The sequence below is a fragment of the Scardinius erythrophthalmus genome (assembly GCF_964197995.2).
Source record: "Scardinius erythrophthalmus genome assembly, chromosome: 9".
Lineage (NCBI taxonomy): Eukaryota > Metazoa > Chordata > Actinopteri > Cypriniformes > Leuciscidae > Scardinius > Scardinius erythrophthalmus.
The window spans coordinates 17,073,810-17,097,571 of NC_138229.1; the positions used below are offsets into that span (position 1 = coordinate 17,073,810).

General features: G+C 38.3%; 1 long non-coding RNA gene across 1 annotated transcript; it reads left to right on the forward strand.

Moving 5' to 3' along the window:
- The first annotated feature begins 6,618 nt into the window (after positions 1–6,618).
- On the forward strand, positions 6,619–7,818 carry LOC308696197. Its single transcript, XR_014030796.1, has 3 exons — positions 6,619–6,681; positions 7,155–7,211; positions 7,679–7,818. It is a non-coding gene; the product is annotated as an uncharacterized lncRNA (long non-coding RNA).
- Positions 7,819–23,762: the final 15,944 nt, after the last annotated feature.

Here is a 23,762-nt window from a genome sequence, read left to right on the forward strand (position 1 = left end):
CCAATCAGCCAGCATTAGGGTGAGCTCTACACCCGGCAGCTCTGAATAATGACCAAGGCCTACAGCAGCAGCGAGACCCATGGAGACAACCCAGATCAGACACAAACACCCTTGTCCTAACTACCCTCCAAGGCTCAGCCAGTTCATTACTACAGCAGCCAACCTGTTTGTAAAGTTGAATGCACAGTACGACTTTTTCCAGTGTTCAAATACTTTAAATAACAACATATATAAAAACTGTTCAAGATAAAATAAAATAATAAATTACACAGAACACTTATTAGCATTGGGAAGTCTGATTCATTTTAGCAAATCAGTCTGTTCAAACAGTTCACTGATTTGTGTTCCCTAAATTCACTAAAAACCATCCTATGTAATATATTTTTTAATAATAATAATAATAATAATAACACACATAGAAGACTTCTTACCAGTGGAAAGTCTGATTCATTTTAGAAAATCTGTTCTTTGTTTCAACGAACTGGTTAAAAAATGTATTCACTGATTTAAGTCTCTCAAAAGTATTGCCAAAATTCTCCATCATTAAAATACTTAAAAAACAGCAAAAAATAATTACAAATAAATAATAATCACCATCATCATCTAAAATAACATTAAAATAAAACAGTAATATTACATAATAAAATAATCATATAATTTATAAAAATGGCTCATTAAATTATTTTTATTACAATTATTTAACAATTAAAAATAATTTTAGTTTTTCCAATATCGATTGCATCAAATGTTGAGTTTTGCTAATCCGTTCGACTGAATCATCAGAAGGAACCGGTTGCCAGGGAAGAATTCGTTCACAAATCGGACTTGGCTACTTTTTACAATACAGCGGCTAGACCTGCTGGAGGATGCCACTGAGATCATGTATGAAAATCTTGTCAATAAAATGTTTGTTTGCTTTTTCCTCTTGTCTTCACCCAATTTCTTTTTTCTTTTTCTGTTGACTCAAGTAATAAGACAAAAACATCAAGAAGACAACACCCCGGCTCCCTGCTGTAAGCTAATAAGCTGTATCCAGGCTCTGCGTTCGTGCAGCAGTCTGTAGGTAATACGCCTGTCAGACAAACCCTCATTTGTGTATCAGTGGATCAACAACTCCCTGCTCTGAGTGGAAGAGAGACAGAGACACAGCAAGGCAGAACAGCGGAGCGACGCCAAGAGACGAGAGGAGACACGGGACCGGGGCAGGAGCGAGGGAGGATGGGACATGCTGTTCTGAGGATGAGTGAAGGTTGAGCAGGGGGAGACACGGGTCTCGTTCTCCCCTCATCCCGACTCTCTTTCTTAATTGAAAAGGAAGAGAGTGTGGGCCGTTGTCAGGGCAAACAGTAGTCAGTCAGTCAGTCAGTCAGTCAGTGCATTATTCCACAGTGCTTGGCTAGGCTCCCCTTCACTGGCTGTAATTTAAATGACTGTCAGGTCAGTGGCGAGAGCAGCACCTCTCCCACTAAAAGGGAGGCTGCCATTGCCTTCGCCAGCCTGCCACGCGCCTGATTGTCTGTCTCTCTCTCTCTCTTTCTTTCTCTCTCTCTTTCTCTCCTATCCCAAACCAAATGGCAGGGAGGCACAGCTGTCACCCACTGGTCACAATGCATTTACTTAGTGACAGAATTCTAATTAGTCGGCAAGGTGGTGTCACTAGACTGAGAAGAGCAGAGATGGAGAGAAGGAGAGTGAGATAGAGGGAAAAGGAGGGGGAAGTCAGTTGGAGAAGATAAAGCTGGAATCGGATGAAGTAACACAGTGGGGTTGCAAAGAAACCACAACATTCACATATTTCTCTGCTCGTAGGACTAAATTACAGACTCAAGAGTCGCCAAAGCAGCATTAGATGAAGCAGAGCTGGCAACTTTTGAGTTCCGCTTGGAGTGAGAATTAGTTTTAACACAAATTTCACAATTCGATCCGATTAAATTGATAAGCCTTCGATTAGATTCAATGTTGATTCATTTCGATATACTGTATATCAGGTACTGTTTATCAGGTACATGTACATGTTATTTCTTTCTCATAATTTTTTTTTTTTTTCAGAACTAATACTGTAAATTAAAGCCTACAGGGAACCATGTCAGCTGTAAATTATTATTAAAAGTTAAAATTAACTGATTTGTCTATAATTGCATGTAAGGTTTAAAATAATAACAACATTATAAAAACTTTTTAGTGATGTAAGTGAATGTAATTTAGTGCGTTTTTGCTTGTTGATTTGGTGTTCAAGAAACATGTCTTTTAATCAATGTTGAAAACAGTTGAAATTTTTTCAGGATTCTTTAATAGAAAGTTCAAAAGAACAGCATTTATTTGAAATATAAATATTTTAATAAATGTCTTTACTGTCACTTTTGATCAATTGAATGCATCCTTGCTGAATAAAAGCATTCATTTATTTAAAAAAAAAATTACAAATATTACAGACCCCTAACTTCTGAATGGTATATATAATAAGATATTTTATTAAGCAATGATAGGCTCAAGAAGTGAGTCATATGCTGATTCAATAACGCTTACTGGAGTTTGCATTTTTTTTTTTTTTTTTTTTAACGATGTACCAAAATCTGTAAAACTACAAGTCAAAATACCTCAAAAAGACCTGTGGTCACAAGAAAAATTGCACCATTGCTGAAGTAACCATATTCCTCCCAAGAACCACAGTCAAACTGGAAACTTAACAGTTTGGAGCACTCAAAACAACCCTGTGGACCTGAAAGAGGGCAGTAATAACTGGAGGCAGTGATGAGTGAAGCTGCAGGGAATGCCCTGCTTCACCCCTTCCCTGTGCGGACTGCAGCGGCACGAGTGGGCCTCGTGTCCTGCTCTCTCCACAGTAAAATGCCTCCTGAACAAGAGGCTTTTAAGGCCCTTGAAGAGTTCATCCAGGGCCCATTACCATAGCTCAGGAGTGGGATGTCGACACCTGGCTGGACGAAGCACCAGAAGCAGATCATGAGGGCCCTCCAGGAAGATAGCTAACAAGAGCCCGTTCTTTCTCTCTCTCTCTTCTTCTCTGCCTCTTCACCCCACCCCCTCTTTTTCATCCCTGACTTTCACCCCCAACAGCACAAACGCAAGCACCAGTGGAGACTGGCAGGCCTGTCAGGGGTCTCCTCCGGTGCGGCTGAAAGGGTCGAGGGTGGCACTGATTGCGTGTGAGGTGCCCAGGTCACAGCGCATTTACTCAGTGACACAATTCTAATTAACCAGCTACTGCTGTGTCACTGCACCACACAGACAGGGCGCACACCCACCCGTACATTCACACACACACCAACTGTGACTCAATAAAAGTGCTTCCGATTTTGTAAAGTGTAGAAGGTAAGACAATTTTTTTTAAACTAAATTACAAACTCTTAGAATATGTCTATAACACTAGATTGATTGGAGGAATTTCCCCATGATGTCTATTTTGAGTGGTTTTGTCACCTGTGCAAAATTTTTACAAGTTGCCCCATAAAAAAATGAGTTCCTGATAATCTCTTTATGAGGAGATTATGAAGAAATAATTTCCTTAAAAGACACCGTTATATGGTGTACCGGTTTCATTGCTGTGCTTTTGTCACATATTGCACTTCCTTTAGACAGGTTATTGAAATGATTGCAATTGATGACTCAAAATCAGCCAAAAAGCTCTTCAAACCCAGTTATTCATTCCTCAGATTCCTACAGTCTCAAACCCACACAACAGCAGATCAACAGCAGATTCACCTACTGAGAATTTAGAGATGTAGATTACTTATATGAATCCACAGAGGTAATTGTGTATATATATATATATATATATATATATATATATATATATATATATATATATATATATATATATATATATATATATATATAATATACATTTTATTATTTTTATTTTATTTTTTTATTTTTTTTTATTTCCCATTTTGTATATATGCCCACATGCCTCACACTGAAAACCGCTGGTCTACTCCACTGTTGCAAGCCATACTCTCTCACTGAACGTAATAGCAGGCAAAATAAGAGGAGAGATCACAGTACGGGTCACATGAACACTGGCAGGAATGTCGGTGGATGACCTGACCGTGTCTGCTCTACACACAAACTGCACTGGCCACATTATGCAAATCAATCTCTGCCCAGATACACCACCAGCACAAGGAATAATCGTGCATATGTATGTGTCTGGGTGTGGGTGTGCATTTAGCGGTATCTGTTTGTTTATTTGTGTGTGTGTATGTGTGTGTGTGTGTGTACGCAAAACAGTCGATGAGGGGGTATTTGAAAGGCATTCCTGATAAGGTGATGTTCCCAGATTCATTTGCGCTTGGGCATAGGGATTAAGAGGACAGAATCTGAAGATAGAAGACAATTGAACCCTGTTTAAAGCTTTTTCCTCTCTCTCCCTCTCTTTTAATTTGTACATGTGTCATGTCCTCTTTTCCACCCCTCTCTCCCTATTCAACAAGCTCGAGTCATTAGCGGCTCAGGTGGTCGACTCAAGGTTAAAGAGAAAGTCAGTGAGGAAATATAAAGGCTAGGGCTATAAGACAATAATGGAAAAGTCAAATTAAAATCACTGCTAAGTTGGTTCTGGGGCGAAAAATAGATATGATGGCTCCATTAATGAGGGGAATATGGCTGCCGCTTTCCACGAATATTTCTCTGATGTGCCCTTTTCAAATTCATGCATCACTCTGGCGGAAAGCTGGTGCACGAAGGGCTAAGTTAGAAAGGCAATGTGGTGGGCCAAAGGAGAAGGTCAGGATTCGAGTAAAAGGAAATCTGATGTGTATGGATTTGCACTTAAAGCGTAACTCTCGCCAAAACGCAACCTAGGGTCTTTTTGTTAATCTACCCGAGGAAAATTTTCGTTTAAAAGCATAATTAGAATGGAAACGCCACTTTTAAGTTTGACCGTATTTTCATTTTCGGTCAAATTGCCTTTTGAAAGGGAGTGCTAGGGGCATGGCTATGATAGCATCAAAATCGCTATTTTTAAAACACTAAGAAGGCTCGACACAACATGAAACTTTGCTCGAAGTATCACCAGGGACAGCTCTACACATGAACTCGAGCATTGAGAACATTGTTTGTGTACACAGAATTTACTAAAAAGAAAGATTTTGAACAACTCACTGTAGTGGTTGTTGTTTCTGTCCGCCGGCATTTTGTCAGTCAAAAATAGTCGATCTCCGAATGCAACGTAACGGGGAGGAGAGTAAAGATGGAAAGCTCCTAAAGTTTTTAAATTTATGGATAATTTGTTGTTTTGTCATTAGTGAAAATCAATATTGACCTTGTATTTGAAAAAGGATCCTCATATAAGAAACAATACTAAAATTCAGAGTCAGTTCATTCGCATTCGGAGATTGACTATTTTTGACTGGCAAAATGCCAGCGGACAGAAACAACAACAGCGAGTTGAGTTCAGTGAGTTGTTCAAAATCTTTCTTTTTAGTAAATTCTGTGTACACAAACAATGTTCTCAATGCTCGAGTTCATGTGTAGAGCCCCTGGTGATCCTTCGAGCAAAGTTTCATGTTGTGTCGAGCCTTCTTAGTGTTTTAAAAATAGCGATTTTGAGTCGTGCCCCATGCACTCCCATTCAAAAGGCAGTTTGACCGAAAACGAAAATACGGTCAAACTTAAATGTGGCATTTCCATTCTAATTATGCTTTTAAATGAAAGTTTGCCTTGGGTAGATTCATAAAAAGATCCTACACTGTAAAAACTAAAGGAGCCTGAAGTATCCTGTTGGATACTCAAGGAACTTCAAAATGTAATTTTGGTGCCTCAAAGCTCTTTCTCCTATAGTAGGGTTACTGGAGGAGCATTGACAATCTTTGAGGTTCTTGCTGGAACTTATGGGATCCTTTAAGCACTTTGTATTTACTTCAGAGGTTCTGGAGTCACCTTTTCATTACCATGAGACCTCGAAGTGCTTTGGGGGAAAATAGAGGAACTTAAATGCGATAAAAGGGTTATTGGAAGATCTTTTAACATTTAAGTGGTTCCTGGAAGATCTCTTATGTTAAAGCCAGCATCTGGAGGAACCCAATGGTTCAGTGAGGCCCGAATTAGATTATTATTCTATTATTATTATTATTATCCTATTATTATTATTATTATTATAGGCTACTTAAGTTTGATTCAGTATACATACCCAGGTGAAAAAGACGTACTATTAAATGTATTAAAAATGTACATGTGTTTTTAGTAGACCTACAATACAAATATACTTTAATGCATTTTTATTATTATTATTATAGGCAAGTTTGATTCAGTATACATACCCAGGTGAAAAAGATGTACTATTAAATGTATTAAAAATGTACTTGAGTGTGTTTTTAGTAGACCTACAATACAAATATACTTTAATGCATTTTTAATACATTTAACAGTAACCTAGTCTTTTTCACTTGGGTAGCTTACATATATTTAGTATAGGCCTATTTTATTAAGTCATTTAAACCTTAAACAACAACACTAAATAATAATAATATTATATGAAGAAGAAGAAGCAGGAGGAGAAAAGTATTATTCTGTCACGAAACTGCTGCTATTCCTCTGCTGTCGTCGCTTCAGTGATCCTCGCGCTGCTCGCGCGCAACAAAGCTCAGCTGATCGTCATCAGGAAACTAAGTAACGGCTCCTCTCATCAAAGCTTCCGCCGTTTATTCGGCTCTCCATTACAAGGTTTGAAAACTCGCCAAATAAATATAAATACAGAGTCTTCTCACTATATATTTAAACACACATATATATAAACTAAATTTATTATAGGCCTACATTACTACGTTTTTACAGTGTTTACCACTCGTTTATTGCACAGTATCTGGTATGAAGGTTTTAGCCGCGATGCTAACTAACGTTACGTTGATCTAATGAACAAATGGAAATGATTGACTTATTGTCTTAGATTGATTTAGTCATTCAATTCAACATTTTGTACAACTGTGTCTTCAAATTGCTGATATAGCCTAACTACTTTAGAAAATTCTCTGATTCTTGGCGTTTGTTATGAATAACAAAAACAGGTTATAGTTTGCTCTGTTTTTGTTTAGCCTAACGTTAACTTTACTTACTACAGGTGCCCTCATTCTCTCTCCATTTACTGGTCAATAAATATTATGTTGTGAATAATCAGCTTTGTTCTTTTGTTTCCCCAGAACAACCATTACATTTCTAAAATAATCTGAACATTTCAGTGGCAACATTGAATTACAGTAAGTTACCTGCACCACATGCAAGTACTTTATTACTATGAACTTTCTCTGTGTGAAATTGTATTGTTTGACTGTGTACTTGTGTTTTTTAATCAGTTAATCTCTGAAAATCTTTTCTCATGATCTCAAATCTCATTCATGTTACTCAGAAAAATAATATCACAGGTTTGATTAACAAAAAATGCTATAGACATTTTAACTCTGAATTATAACTTCAAGTTTAGTCTTTTTCGACAAAAAAAAAAAAAGAAAATAGGAAAAAGCAATTAGGCTTCAGAAGACTTGCAACACAACCCATAACACATGAGTTGTGAACTCATTGATTATTTTTAGGATCTTTTCTGGGACATTTTTGGAGCTTAACCATTTTCACATAAATTGTTGCATTGAATTGAACTAGACAAGAGTACATAAGAATGGTTTCATGAATGATTTACACATTTGTTTTCTGCTTGTGTTTCATGCAGTGAAATCGAACGGTGACTGGGGTTGCATTATGCCTGAGATCTGCTTTTGGGTTCCACAGACAGAAAGTCAAACAGTTTTGGAACGTCACAAGGCTGAGGAAATTATTTAAATTGCACAACTATCACTTTAATAACATTACTAACAGCAAATTTTGTACTTTGCAGGGATCTCGGTAAGCTGAAATACAAGTTTGATCAAGAATAAAAATCCTCCTGTAGACCTGAAAATCACTGAAGTGCCTGGACCGACCATCCACCAGAAAAGACGAAAAACAAACGGAAAACGATGCTGTACCTTTTCACTTTTCCAACTCGTTAAGTACCTCACACCAGCTTGGTCCCATAGTGACATTTTTGACCACAAACGAAATTGCTGATCGTGTGGATTCTTATTGAAATGACTGAATTCACCAGTGAACATTCACAGAACAACAGATCATTTTACTGCACCTTAACTCTGTTTCCGGGTCGAAGCCTCTACTTCCTCTATCTTGTTTCATGAGAATACTCAACAACCATTTATGAACACTGTTGATTCAAGTCACACATTTAAGCTTTTCAAAAGCCATAGTGTACATTACAGTCTCCAGTCTAACGGCATCCCGGACTTCAACATTTTATGATTCAAAATAGCTGAATAACTAACCATCAGAGATTTCAGTATAGAGATAAAGGTTACAGCACAATTAGTGTATATTAGCACTGTTTGTTTGTTTTTGGCACCTGATAGAGCTTTTGGACTTGGAAACAGTAATGTCAGACTTACCATCGGACTGAAACACAAATGTTTTAAAGTTAAGTATGATGGACATTTTTAATTAGTTCAAATGTAATTTTTTTACATTGATTTATTTCGTGGAACATATGTGTTTCCATGCATTTTGTTGAGATGTCTTTTCTTGTTTATCTATTGTATATACATGGTTGATTATTCATGTTGCTTATGTATTATACTATTTTTTGTGTATTCATTGATATTAATCTGTAGTTAGCTTTTTTCCCCATGTGCATGGAAGTGTATGTATAAAAATGAATATCAAATATGTAATAAACAATTCTAATTTTGTATTTGGTTCAATTTGTTTATTATAATAGATGTCAAAGGTAACCATACTGTAGTAACAACATGAAATTAAATATTTAAAAAAAATTAAATTTGGTTCCTGGAGGCACCCAAAGTGGTTCCACACAGAGCCTAATATAAGAGTTCCTCAGGAAACCTGTGTGGTTCCTCAGAGAACCGGCCCTTTTTAAAGGGTGCCTAGAGGATCTACAGACGGTTCCGCCGGTGTGGCGAAGTGAAGAACCCCAAAAGGTTCCTCCAGGCACCTTTTATTTTTACAGTGTAGGTTGCATTTTGGTGAGAGTTGCGCTTTAACTGGTCTTAGGTAAAGCTGACATGGCAATGGCTGCCCATCAGACTCTTTTGACAAGTGCTGGCAGAAATCGGTTAACACCGCCCTGCTCCTACTCATCATAGTCATTTAAGAGAACTTATATTCGGCATTTCAATCTTTCAATTCGAAGACAATTGTAATGACTAGTAACTACAGTGACAATAAAGATTCGCCTTTCAAAACAGTTAAAAGAGTCAAATCACTGTTTTGAAAGTGTTTGTTTAATCCAGGAATTTCTTAATAAAGGGTTTAAAAACAGGAATAAAAATGTATCACCGTTTCCACAGAAATATTAAGCAATACAGCTGATTTCAACAATGATAATAATAAGAAATGTTTCTTTAGCCCTAATTTAGCATCTTAAAGTGATTTCTGAAGGATCATGTGACACTGAAGACTGAAGTAATGACTGCAGAAAATTATCCTGCTATCACAAGGAATAAATTACATTTTAAAATATAATAAAACAGAAAGCAGCCATTTAAATTGAAATAACATTTCACAATATTTCTGTTTTTACTGTATTTTTTCTCAAATAAATGCAGCCTTGGTGAGCATAAGATGCTCCTTTCAAAAAAATCTTCCTGACTCCAAACTTTTGAATGTTATGGTGTAAAAAAAAAAAACATAAATAAATAAGTTAACAATTACCAAATTTAACAATTACTATTTACATCTAGTTTCTAAATTCGAGACAGAAAGAGAGGGATAAATCAATAGTGGATAGAAAATCATACATTGTAAACTTACTCCAAGTAGAGAGGATCTGTACTTCTATACCTACACTATCACAGAAAATAGCTGCATGGGGTGTGTTACCAACATGGCCGTCGACTGAACTGACTTGATTTCAGGTGACTTTGGATTAGAGAGAATCTATAAAGCCAACAATCCACTGGCCCCTTTCAACTTCAACCAGGTCATAAGTCTTATCAGAACTTCCATGCAAAATGGATGTCATAGGAACACTCAAGTGACCGTAGGCTAGTTAATTTTAGCCTGAGAATGGCAGGCAGAAGAGCTTCCACTGTTTGGAGCCTTGTTCACCGAGGCCATCACTCTGACTCCAGTGACCCATCCGGGTGACCTCACTGGTGAAGTGGACCACTGGAGTAGGGAATAGGGGTGAAGAAGTGTGACCTGTAGGAGGTTAATACATGCTCATACTTCATACTGAGAGGGTGAGCCCATTTAGGGTAATTTCGCAAGAGTGCACTAGCTAGAGCTACTTCAATGCTAAGAAGTGGCCGGCGAAAGTAGGGCCGCTCTGTTCATTAACATGCCTACCGCAGTGAAGCACCTGCCACAGTCTTTTGATGGAGAGCTTTTGCATGGCCCCCTCGGCTTCCCCAAGCCTCCGTAGCTCGATTACACTTTGGATAACTTCACTGGCCTTGGAATAATTCATTTCTGCTAATTCCTCCTTTTTCGGGTCCCACCATGCTGGGCACAAAAACCCCATGCTGTCACCGGTCCCCTATCTCACTGCTTTCCCAGCAAAAATGTACAGGCAGGGAAATTAAATGTCACCATAAATAATCCCTCTTACTGTACAGGCCCTGCGGGATCAGGAACTGGCTCTTCTCCATGTTCCTGGGCAGCGGACGCCAGCGCTAAGTGATCTTTGGCTCTGTTGCGACACCCCTCTGAGATTTTCACTCTACACTTTATTCAGAATTAACCAATCAGAAGCGAGATCTGTAAAAAAAAAAACAAAAAAAAAAAAACAACCGAAGCCGTTTTATTACTCCCTTATTTTCACATGCTTGTTGTACTATAATGTAATAATCATACTCTATGTAAATGACAGCGATATGAATGTGCTCTCCACCGGCACATAATGATGATCCCGTGTGTCATACAGCCTCCCCCGAGACCAACCTACATCCTTTTTATGGTAGTCATTCTCATAAAATGAAGAGCCATTCCAAGGCATGGTGAGGAAATAAATTAAGCTTATTCTTGTCACGTGGGAAATAAAGCCTGTAAGTTGCATAGTTTTATCTATTTGTTCTTCACTCAGATACATGCAAGAAGCAACACAGAAATCAAAATGTATTTATTCATGTTTCACACTTCCTGTTGATGCAAATAAGGGAGTCTCAATAAGTGCCTGCTGTGTCCTGGAATTTAATGATACAGTGTTCTCTGCCCCACTCCACAGCCCGGCCTCTGAGCGGAGGAGAATCCACCACATGGGAATAGGATGATATAATGATAATCAGTACACATGGCAGCCACACAATTCCCATTTTAATGGCCGATTGTCCTGGAAAAGACTCGTTAATAGGAGCATATCTACCCGAACTTGTGTGTTAAAAAAAAATAATAACAACCCCAAAAAGTACATATGATTATTGATTCCCAGCATCCTATTTGATTTTGGACAAATGAAAAAGCAGATGATGATGAACCCTCGCCATGTAGTATGTGTGTGTCTGTGTTGCGCAGTGTTGGTGCATTTGTGTCTAATGAGTGGTTTAGTGCGAGAGCTAGTTAGCACGGGGGAGTGTTTGTGTGGAATCGAACGGGCTGATTTAAGGTACGGAGGTCAAAGGCCGGCCCAATTACATCCTTGGCGAGGGCGCCTCCTGGCTCTTTGATTCTGCACTTCTAAAGGGGCAAGGGAGGGGCAGGGGTCTGTGGCAGCCGCATTATGGGGGTGTTAATTGGAGCATGTTGTTTTAGACGGCCAAGCCATCAGGGCAGGCCACAACACCACCACTGGTCTAATTGCAGAGGCAAAGGCCTTCATGTTCCCTCACAACTGTAAGCTTTTACATGTGCCCGTACAATACAAGCACACACTCTAGTCCATCAATGTAAAACAGCCATTTTAAGCTGTGCATACAGCATAACAGGGCAACTTGTTCAGCCTGTCAGCTAGCACGGAGCAATAAAAGTTCACACATTATATGTTGAATAATCCTGGCTTTGTTATGGCATGTTGTGTAAAATCTAAATCTCTGTGACAGCGAGACGACGGGATCTATTCAAACTCCTCATTTGCAAGGCTGTCACCCAAGCCATAGCTCTCTGTAATGTTTAATTACAGACTAAACAGAGACAGGTTTATAATCAGTCGACTCTGCTCAAATAAAGCCATCCTGTAAAAGATTCAGGAAGCTTGTTTCTGATTTGTGAGAAATACAAATTTTGACTTAATTTCCCATAACTGTAACTTTGTATCTCACAATGTGACAATATATATCATTTTACACACAAAATTATGACTATTTCTCTCAGTGTGACTTTATATCTCACCATTGTGACTTTAATCTAAAAATGGTAACTTTATTTCTACAATGTGACAGTATCTCTAGATTTATTTTTCATAAATTTCTTTCTCTTTATACTTACAATTACAACTACTATTTCTCCCAATGTGACTTAAAATCTCACAACTGCTACTTGTCTAATTGGGACTTTTTTATATTAATTAATATAATTATATTAATATAGGGAATATTTCTCACCTTCAACCTAAATGGTTCACTTCAACCTAAATGGTTGTCCACATATCTACCTCTCTGCCCTCTTCAGTGTAAGAAAGATATTTGTGTTGTGCTGATTATTGCTCTCTTCTGCTCGTCAACACAAAGTAATTTGTGCGAGATGAGGTATTGAGCGGTTAAATTGTGCCACCGGCACGTTTAGCCTGTCATAAAACATGTCTTCTTTATTGGGATGGCTCTCCAGGCCAACACTGTCCACCGCTCTATAATCCAGTGCTAAGAGCTCCCTCCTGGGCCTCCACACAGCGAAAAACTCCTCTGATCAATGCTTGTCACAAGAGAACAAGGTGCCGAAGGACTGCTGGGATTTTCAGACATGCTCAGGTGCTTTTTGAATATGAGCTGCATTCCCTGGTCACAACTTAGCTACAGACTCCACAGTACCTCTTCTCAATTGGTCAGAAAAAATGTTTGGTATTGATTGCGAACAGACTGCAGATAAGTCCTGAGTCAGAACGTTATGACGGGACAGGGATGAGAGGTGCCCTAACTAACAAATAAAGAGGTCTGGAGACAAAGCACCTCATTGGAATTACAGATGCATTTCAGAGCCATGCAAGTGCAGAAAGAAGATCCACAGATGTCTAAATTAATTGATCGCATTATAAAAATTTTCCCTCTGAGAGTAATCAGTCAGAGCTATTGATAATGGGGCCTGGTGCCATTGGCCTTGTGTGTTTATTCATAGTGATATGTTACTATGCCTTTTGCACTGAGTGCCTGAAGCTGGAAAGATGGATGAGGCTTCTGCTGCCACAGGCACTGTATGAGCTATTGTGGCCAGTATATTGCAAATCTCTCTTTCTCTCACTCTCATTACACTTCATCTTTTTCGGATCTTGGAGCATTCACTGAAGTGATGTCTACAATTATGTCGCCTGCTCAACAAAAACGTAATAAGATATATTTATACATACTTTAATGTTCTTCCCAGATGCTTTTTTAGCCAAGCGAACTACAAAAGAAAGCTAATTTCCTGTCTACTTTGAAAAAAGTTCAAAATAGTTTCAAGTAAAATTAGCTTTAGTACCTACAGAACTGTAAATTGCTTAATTGTACCTCATTATAATACTTATTGGCATTATTTTAGAGAATTTGTTCTGAATAAATAAGCTTTCCATTGATGTATGTTCTGTTAGGATAGGACAATATTTGGCCGAGATACAACTATTTGAAAATCTGGAATCTGAGGGTGCAAAAAAATCGGAATATTGAGAAAATAGCTTTTAAAGTTGTCCACTTATGTTCGCGATTGTGCTGCATTCACTCACAAAAATAAATGTTTCATATACTTACAGTAGGAAATTTACAAAATATCTTCATGGAACATGATCTTTACTTAATATCCGAATGATTTTTGGCATAAAAGAAAAATCGATAATTTTAACCCATACAATGTATTGTTGGCTACTGCCACAAATATACCCCGTGCTACTTGTGGCTGGTTTTGTGATCCAGGGTCACATATTTTAAGGACATTGGGTTCCAAACAACATTGTATGGATGGACATAAAAACACTAAGATTCTTCAAAATATCTAATTTTGTGTTACGAATTGGAATGTGAGGGTGAGTAAATGATAACAGAATTTTCATTTATGGGTGACTATCACTTTAAGTAGAATTTCTAAGTACACTTTACACTTCTGAGGACCTGTAACATTCCTGTGAAACATAAATATATTTTTGACAAAAGATGTCCGAATTCACAGTACTCATAAAAGAATAGGTGAAAAGTACCCAGATGACCTACTACTTCAGGAGACATTCTGAAGTGAGTATATAAGCCAGGGCGAGAGGATTTGTGAATTGCATGAAGCGACACAACTGACGCTGGTAGGTCACATGCTAATGACAACATGGTGAATGTAGCATGTCCAGATTACATTCATACTACACACACTCTTTATAGACCATAATTAGCCCTTGCAAAGTAAGTACTTATTCAAAATGAGGTGTACTCAAGAGAGTGTGCGATTTCGGATACAATCTAAGATTCTTCACAATATCTTATTTAATATCTAAATTTACATTCAACACTTAGTACAACACTAAGTAGAATTTCTTAGTACACTTTACACTTCTGAGGACCTGTAAGAGAAAAGCATTTTGTCCCCATGTACACAGAACTGAATGACAATAAAGACTTAATGGCTTTGAACTTTATTATTCAGCTATAGGTAGTCAGTGCAGAAAAGTGAGGCATGTCAAAACATCTGGAAGTTATACATAAAGTAAATAGAGTCTGAAAACTGTAAGGGCTTGATTTTTAGTGGTCCACAAAGTTTAAGTGCCAGAGTATGGTAGAACCAGCCGTGCATCTGATGACAGACCTGACAGATCAGTTATAAAGCAGAACAGAAGAGGATGTCCCTTGTGGAACACTGGTAATGAGGGTTCAGGCCAGGGTGTACAGACTGAGCATTTCCCACTTAAAGTTTGTGGACCACTAAAAATCAAGCCCTTACAGTTTTCAGACTCTTTTTACTTTATGTATAACTTCCAGATGTTTTGACATGCCTCACTTTTCTGCACTGACTACCTGTATACAAGGCTTCCATTGCAAACTTATTTTTGAATTAATGAGTCAAAGTCACACAAACTTACAGCCATATTCAAGATCATTAAAACAATAAAACCATGCATGAAAGAGCTCTGTTCAATTTCCTTTCCAGCAAAAGTCACATGATTAATCCAGAATTACTTTCAGTAGACTGGCATTGTGCTTACATCTCAGTTCTCGGACCTGTGCTAAATCCAGTTTAAAAAGCGGTGAATCTCAGAGTCCAAAAAGTGTCAGAGCATAGTATAAATCAGACCATGTCTGTGTCAAACACAATACAACAACCCCACCGATCCCGCAGCCCAGCGCCGGGGCCTTTCCACCCCCATGTTACGTGATGCATGTAGTCTGATGGATGGTCCCCTTTCCAGGGTAGACACCATGATGAACACAATGCCTGGAGACAAACCATGCCCCCCTCTATAGGCCTCTGCTCCTCAGATCCCCCCACTGCACACCTCCATTCATTCTGCTTTTATTTATTCACACGCTCACGGCCTGTTTGTTTTTTTAAGCAAAACAAATTGAAAGGAATAAAAGCAAGCGTGAATTGCGCTTTTTATATTCCTCTTTGTGTCAAGAAGTTTGGCTCAGGGTTGTGCATCATGCCACAAAGGTTATGCATAAGATCTCGGCTGTAAAGTATGATTAAAAGTGCAGGAGGATACTAATAGAGATGTGCAGGGTTATAAGACTTTCTTTCAGGTGAAAGGTCCAGAAAATTTCTAAAAATATGAATAATATCCAAACAAATAAATGCTAATTAAATGCATGCTATCCAGAGAACATCAATCTTGTTTCTACACTCTTTCAGTTCGTAACTTATAGCCATTGTGGCATGACTGTCCAGTAGAGATGTGCCTAAAGCCTTATTTGAAAATGCACAAACCAGACTTATAATATATTTATAGATTAATCAACCAACAAGGACAAGCAGAGTGATCATTTCCATAGAGAAAAATATTCATTAGGCTGATTATCTAACAAACAATATAGTGGAAAATATTCATAATAGAAAAAATATTACATCTCATTAAAATATTTTTAATTAATATATCTAAAATTACAATGCAATGATAAGTCTGTAAGTGTGAACTTTCTACATGCAAAACTTTTTTGAATTTTGTACCTTTATTCTTCATTGAATAAAGGTTGTAATAAAAAAAAAAATTTAATATCATATCATTTATAAAATTCATGAAATATAATTTTATGAATAATACAAGGCATATTTGCTAAATGGAAACATTAAATTGAATAGTTACATCTAAAACTTCCTGTTTAGACCAATCCACATCTGGTTCTATCCAAATAAAGATATAGATCATTTTTCAGTGCAACAGATACAGACACATATACACATAATGGCACGCCTCTACTCTCAACCATTGTTTCAGTATTACTACAAAAGTTTCCTTCAGCACCATGGACAGCAACTGTATGGTAAAATGGCTGGCACATCATTCCCACCTGTTTATGTTGACCAGATAGGATAGTCTCTTAAACACCCACTTTAAGACTGATCTCGGTTCAATTACACTAGTTGGCTAATCACATACTAGGCTACAGGAGGTGAAAGCGCTTTGAAGGTAGGATCTAAACATCAAAGCTGCAGTCATTAAAACGAGGATGAAGGAAGAAGCTGCAGTAGTTTCAGAAGCTTCCCTTCCTCTTCATTAAGAAACAGATCGGGGGGGGCACACAACACAAGTGCAATCAAATGAAGTTTCCCGACTCGGCTTGTTCGGGGCCAACTGCTTCCGTCAGCAGGACGAGACCACGTGACCGTGCAAACGGGAGAGGAAGCGAGACAAATCCCCCGAGTGTAACTCAATAAAGGCAAAAGTGTCACGTTGACAAATGAAGATGGGGAGATATTATTTATAGCTGAGACTATGTTAAACAGCCTGGGTTTGCTCTGTGTACTTTTACTCCGTTTTGAAAAAACGACCAGGCTAAATCTTCTTCTTGGCGGGCAGTGATAAATAAGGACGGAGGGAGTCACCGCTGGTCTGCCGGGCAGGCGGCAGGGATGTTGTTGATGCTCATTCATGTTTACCCTCAACCTCAGGCTGCTCCATCACTCCTCTTCCCCACCCTCCCTCCTCCTTATCTCTGCTATGGCCCTGCGGAGGGAGGAATTGTGGGAAACAGCCAGTCGAGAAGCCTGACAGAGAGCACTGACTTTAATTTTGTCCAGAGGGGGATCAAGCCTCTCTCTCTTCCCCACCTATTCCTCGATCTCATTCTCTCGCCCCCGGAACAAACAAATATTTGTCCTCATTATTAATTAAACAGGGTGCCGAGAAGCACAAAGGTAAATTGACGACAAGCCGTCCTCAAGCCCTGCACACAAACTGCCGTGCACAAACACAGCACCGAGCGCAGCTCGTGGAAAAACTACTCGCCGGTTGTGATTTACGAGGCCCGTTGCATGCAGGCTCTGGCCTGCACCAGTAAGCTATTCATAAACAAAAGCAGCTAAATAATGAATGTCTCTCTGGCTGTGCGGCCTGCCCATGTGGCGGTTAAATGAATAGGAATTAGTGGGGAGGAGTGGAGTTGGGCCCTGTGTGATGTTGTTTATGTGTATGGGGATATTCATTTATCTCTCCCAGTGTTCGCTGCCATGTGGTGAGGGCAAGAGCACGGAGACTATAAAGTGTGTGCGTGTGATTCCTGTTCATTTTTGTCCTCTCTAACAGCCCACTTGTGGAGGTGATGTGATGCCAAAAGAAAGCATTTGTCACCTGAATACTTGCAATTTTAAAAATGCATGTACCAAAGTAGCATGTAAAGTCATCTTGCCCCAAAAGACCATTAAAGAGTCTGAATTAGCATGATCTTGGTAACATTTTCCAATAAGGTTCTGTACATTAGCATTAGTTAATTCCTAACATAAAAAAAAAAAACTTCTTTTACAGCATTTATTAATCTTGTTTAATGTTAATATTTACATTCGCTAATATATTTTCAAGTCGCATATATTAACATTTGTATCATTAATTGTCATTAAACTAGTTTAAAAATCTAATTAAAAAATACTGAACATTCTAAGACCAGGAATGGTTGCAACATCTGTTTGTTTTAATGTTGTTGGTTTTGTTTGTTTGCACTATTTAGCTTAAAATTTTATATGTAGCAATATGTGAGAAAATTATATCAAAGATACAATCTGGACCATCGAAATAAAGTGTTACCAAAATTATTTTTACACTAACCCACAACAGCCCCTTCGCCCAACTTCACCCAGTCAATTTCATTTTTGATGGGGGTGGTATATACTGTCCCATTTGTTTAAACTTTTATGTAATCCAATAAAAGTAAATGAAAGTAAATAAAAGTAAAAATAAAATAAAATAAAATTGTGTTGCAACCCTCCTCGTCTGCTCAGACTTAATATAAATGTTACAAAAAAATTAAAATAACATTTAGGAATAAATGTTTTAAATTAAATAAAGAAAACTGCTGATTCAGCTGATGCGGTTTATAATTTAACACATTTTAACATTATTGCAAATACATTTTACAACATTTTTACCAAATTTCTTCTTTTTTTTTTGTGATGTAAATTACAGACTTCAAATTTATTTTGTAACCTCAAGAGGAGGGTGATCATGTATGATAATGATTTCCCTGTGCATAATTTCCAATTGGTTAAGCTGACAGTGTTAAAACTAGAGCTGCACGATTATAAATAAAGAATCACGATTGTCCCATGAATCTAAACTAAATAAAATGCAATTTTTTCTCGATAATGCAATTTACTAGAGGTTCTGACAAAATATAAATTTCTACAGTCTTTTTTAAAAATGTTTAATTAATTAGAATGAATAATTTTTTTCCCAAAACTGTTTTAAATGAATGATTCAATGACTTACTCATAAAGACTTCACTTTTTTCAGTACTGGATGAATCAGTGTTTTTGAACAAATCTTTTTAAAGAATGATTCAATGACTCACTCATAAATGGCCCTGCCCCAAATAGAACCCTAAGCCCTTGCGATCTTCCTCGGAGTCCACACTTTCGTGATGTAATACCGCTTTGACTGTCGGGTAGATGTTTGCTACGGAGCTCGCGGGCATGCAGGATCGGCAAAAGTGTGGGCGCATATACCCTTCCGAATTCTAAAATGACAAGCGGTCATGTGGACTTAATGGACATGCACACGGTGGCCATTGTAAGTCACAAGAGCGCAAGTGCACATGAAGTGTCATTTGGGACAGGACCCTTACTTCACTTTTTTCATTACTGGATGAATCAGCATTTTTGAACGAATGCACATTTTTAACAGTCACATGTCACCAAGTAGTGGCATAACAATGTAATCAATAATCAATACAATGGATATTTGAAGAATAACTACCGTAGATATCAGTGTTTATATCCTAACTGTCAACTTTTATTCCAATACTTCTGTGATCATCTGAATTATTGTAAGACAGAAATAACAATACTCTGTAGTTTAAAAAGACAGTTGGTGAAGCTGTTTCATACCTATACACAACAACTGTTCTCTCTGGGTCAGCGGCAGCGCGAACACAGATTTGAATGTACCGGTATGATTTTGTTACTGCCATCCCCAGTCTCAATCTACCTAATGCAATTAGTAATGTCAACGAAATGAATGCTATTGTAAAGTTTTACCACGGTCTCCTATCGGGACCTCCCACAGCTCAGATTCAGCTTCTCTAAGCCTCCAGGACTCTGTTTAAACTGTTTCTTATGTCCATGATTCAGCTGGATGTTAGGAATGCAAAACGCTGACCTTTCCTCAGTCCAGCGGCCCAGCCCTCAGTCAGCACTCGTTTAATGGCACCTGCCATCCTCCACTGGCCGTCCGTGCTTTTTTGCAGGGGGCATATCTGTCAGCAATGCTGAATTAGTGATCCGTGTGATCTGATAGCAGAAGGCCCACCGCAGCTCCTGATACCAGCCAGAGAATTCTCACCTGAGGCTGAGTGACAGCCAAACAGCAGGGGATGGACAGGCAACCCATGTCATTCATATTCATTCATACGTGAAGACATTCGCATGGACATGCTAGTGCAGACAGGGTTCTGGTCTAGCACACTAAAGATGGGCAAGATATCCATCCGTATGCTTAATATGTGTGAGAATCACATAACGTTTAAATGAATGATGAATCATTGATGGTAACTCTCAGCGTGTAAAATCAAAGTTTCATTACAGTGATCAGCTGGACTGAGGGGTCCCTCTCGACTCATTAGGACCCTCACGCTGACCCTAGAGCTTCTTATTGACTCTGAAGTGAAGAGTATCACAGGCAGCAGAGAGAGAACTAGCCCTGAGCCATCCTTTAACCTCCAATGACATTTAACTAAAACCCAATCTCCATCTCTATGAAGGCTAGCTCTGACCCCCAAGGGTAAGAGAGGGATCATGAAGAAAAGAAAAACATTTGATATATTCATGCTCACCCATGATCACGATCCGTTTGATATGCTGACCATCATTTTGATCACATTTAAATTGTACATGTCTTAAGTAAGGCTGTCATTAGATTAAAATGTAAACATTGTTTAAAAATTACATGTCTACATTATTTTTATTTTTTTATTTTTTTAGCCGGAGATTGTTAGGGGCAATGAGGGGTGAATCAAGTAGAGGTTGTTCTTTTTATGACATTCGGCGCCCATTCCCAACATTGTTTTCGATTATATTCCCTCGGTAAAGAACTAAAGCTGTGCAGTCTGTAACAGAGGGCTGTTTTTTAATTGTTGACCTATATACATGCAAACATAGATAATGTGTCACATCTTGTGCTATGATTGTCGCATTTTTAAGACAGTATGTAAAGATTAAAACCGTTATTTTTTTTACATTTACCACACTCAATTAATGATAAATTGTCAGCCCTAGTTTTGAGCATATATTTCATTGTGTGTGTGTGTGTGTGTGTACACACTCATACACACAGATACGTGTCTTTACAGAAGTAACCACAGTGAGCTCCATTACTAGGAGAGAGGTCAAGGTCCAACACACTGGGACATCATCATCTCCATCTTATCAGCGTTGTAATAATTTGACGATAAAATAAAATAAATAATAAAAAACCACCATAATCTCAGCCAGCTGGAATTGGAAACTTATACAAGGGTTAGCAACTGGAGGTGGATGATGCCCTTGGGCCTCTGCTGTGCACTGGCAGCAAGGGAGAGAACAACTGAAAATGTCCTTCTGTTTGACATATTGCACATCATGTCGCCCCTCTTTTACGGTTCTGCAATCTTTAGCATTTCACAGAAGGGTTTTCGTGTGCAGGTTAACTAGTAGCCAGGGGCTACAGAATTCCGTGTGACAAATGGAACAGTCAATTGGTATGAGGGAGTGCAGCAAGCAGGGTGGGGTTTGAGGGTTACACCATGCAGGCGGACTGATCTGTAGTTATGGGGGGGGGGGGTAGGCAGATAAATCTCTTCCTATGTAGCTTATGATGGCTAGATCGAGGTTTGGGGCTTAAGTCCGTGCTCAGGGGCAGAGGTCAAGAGCCGGAGATTGTAAGGGGCAATGAGGGGTGAATCAAGTAGAGGTTGTTCTTTTTATGACATTCGGTGCCCATGCCCAACATTGTTCTCGATTATATTCCCTCGGTAAAGAACTAAAGCTGTGCAGTCTGTAAACAGAGTCAAAACACATCTAAAAACTGTCCTTTAATGACAATCATTTGCCACTGAGGTGTAACTCCATTTCTTAGTTCATGTATAATGCTAGCCTGGGTTTCCCCATACTGCCTTGCTCGCAGCGCGATTTTATTCACGCTGCTAGGCAGTCTGGACACCATGGACCAAATTCTCCCCTGAAAAAGGGAACCAATCACAGAACGGGGAGGGAGCAGCAAGACGATGACGACACCGAAGCAGTTTGTTTATATCTATGGATCCAACATGGCATCAGACTCGACGTTACCTTCTACCCTCATGTTTATCTTGCACAAACGGTAATATTCGCTAAACGCCATCGTGTACAAATAAATCTTTGACCCATCGTCTTTTTCCTCGTCGAATTTCTGTCACTCTACATACGTCATCTGGTATAATTGAAGTGATTGGCTATGAGCTACATACAGGCGCATTTGATAGACATTCATAGCGCCCAATAAACGGCTCTGGGCATTCGTAAACCACGCCCCAAATACGAGAAAATGAACACGTGGTTCCCAGACCAAGTCTCAAATGAGACTTGGTCTGACGTTAGCCAGGCTAGTATAATGCCCTAATATGACAACAAAACCCCTGAAGAACACCATACACAAGATTTTTTAAAGGGAAGTAATAAATAGATTTAAATAGATCAAAAGTGTAAAGACATTTGTAATAATACAAAAAAAAATTATATTTTATATAAATTTTCTATTCATCCATTAATATATATATATATATGCACACATCACACATCTTTTTCCAGCACTTCAAAACTCAAATATTAACATATTTAAATGTTATTTTTAATGTGATGACCAGAACATTATTTGTTCATCCTTCAAAGATTACCCCCATTTACAAAACTAAAAATTTCAAGACGTAGGAAAACTCACACTTATTTAAAAATAAAAAAGACATTAAAATTACTGAGTGTGAAAACATCGAAAATAATAATACAATACAATACACATTTTATTTCTAAAGCATATTTAAAACAACTGCCGTTGTCAAAAGTGCTTACCAGCATAGATAACGTACCGAACCTGTGTCGAATTGAACCGAACCGTGAATTTTATGAACCGTTACACCCCTAATAACTTTAATATATATTATATTATATATATTATTATATTATATATATATTTTTTTCTGCATTAAGCGAATAAGAGCCAAAATACTCACTTTAAACATTCAACACAGTCCTTAAATGTCATTTGTACTGGTGAGAAACTCCATTTCTAAGTTCATTTATAATGTCCTAATATGACAACGAGGCACCTGTGAAGAATCCCTGGAGTTTTGCCCTTTCACAAAATTGAGCACATTTAACAACCCTCTTAAAAGTCTCTGAAATACATCAGCTGAAGGACTCGTCTTTTCTCCTGTCAGCTTTCACTCTCAGAGGAAGCAATTTTTCCAACATCCCCATCTAATTTTTTTTTATCCTCACATTCTTTAGCTCACACACACACAAATGCTCCTTCCATCAGCCCTTCGTTTCTTGGCTCTACAAATGCATTTGTTCAATACCTCCAGCAAACAGATTAGAGGCTTCTTATCTGAGGCAGGAGTACGTGATAATGGCTTTCACCAGATCCCTCCACTGTCACAGATTAAAATGGCTCTGGCTGAAGCGTATTAGCAATCACTTTTTTCTTCTACATTTTTTTTTTTTTTTTTTTTTTTGCTTGCCATTGGATTTCCTGTCCAATCTATTGTAGCAGGACCCTAAAGATACAAGGAGAAGTCAGTTTCAATCTGATAGGTGATTGTTTTTTTTTTCCATCTCCCTGTTGCTGATTCCCTGGTCTGCCATCGATCGATGATTCGCCTGGCTGCTCGTCACCTTGGTGTGTGTGTGTGTGTGTGTATAATGGTGTCAGTATGCAAGTGTGTGTGTGTGTGTGTGTGTGAGTGTGCGCACAAGTGTCTTAATGCTCA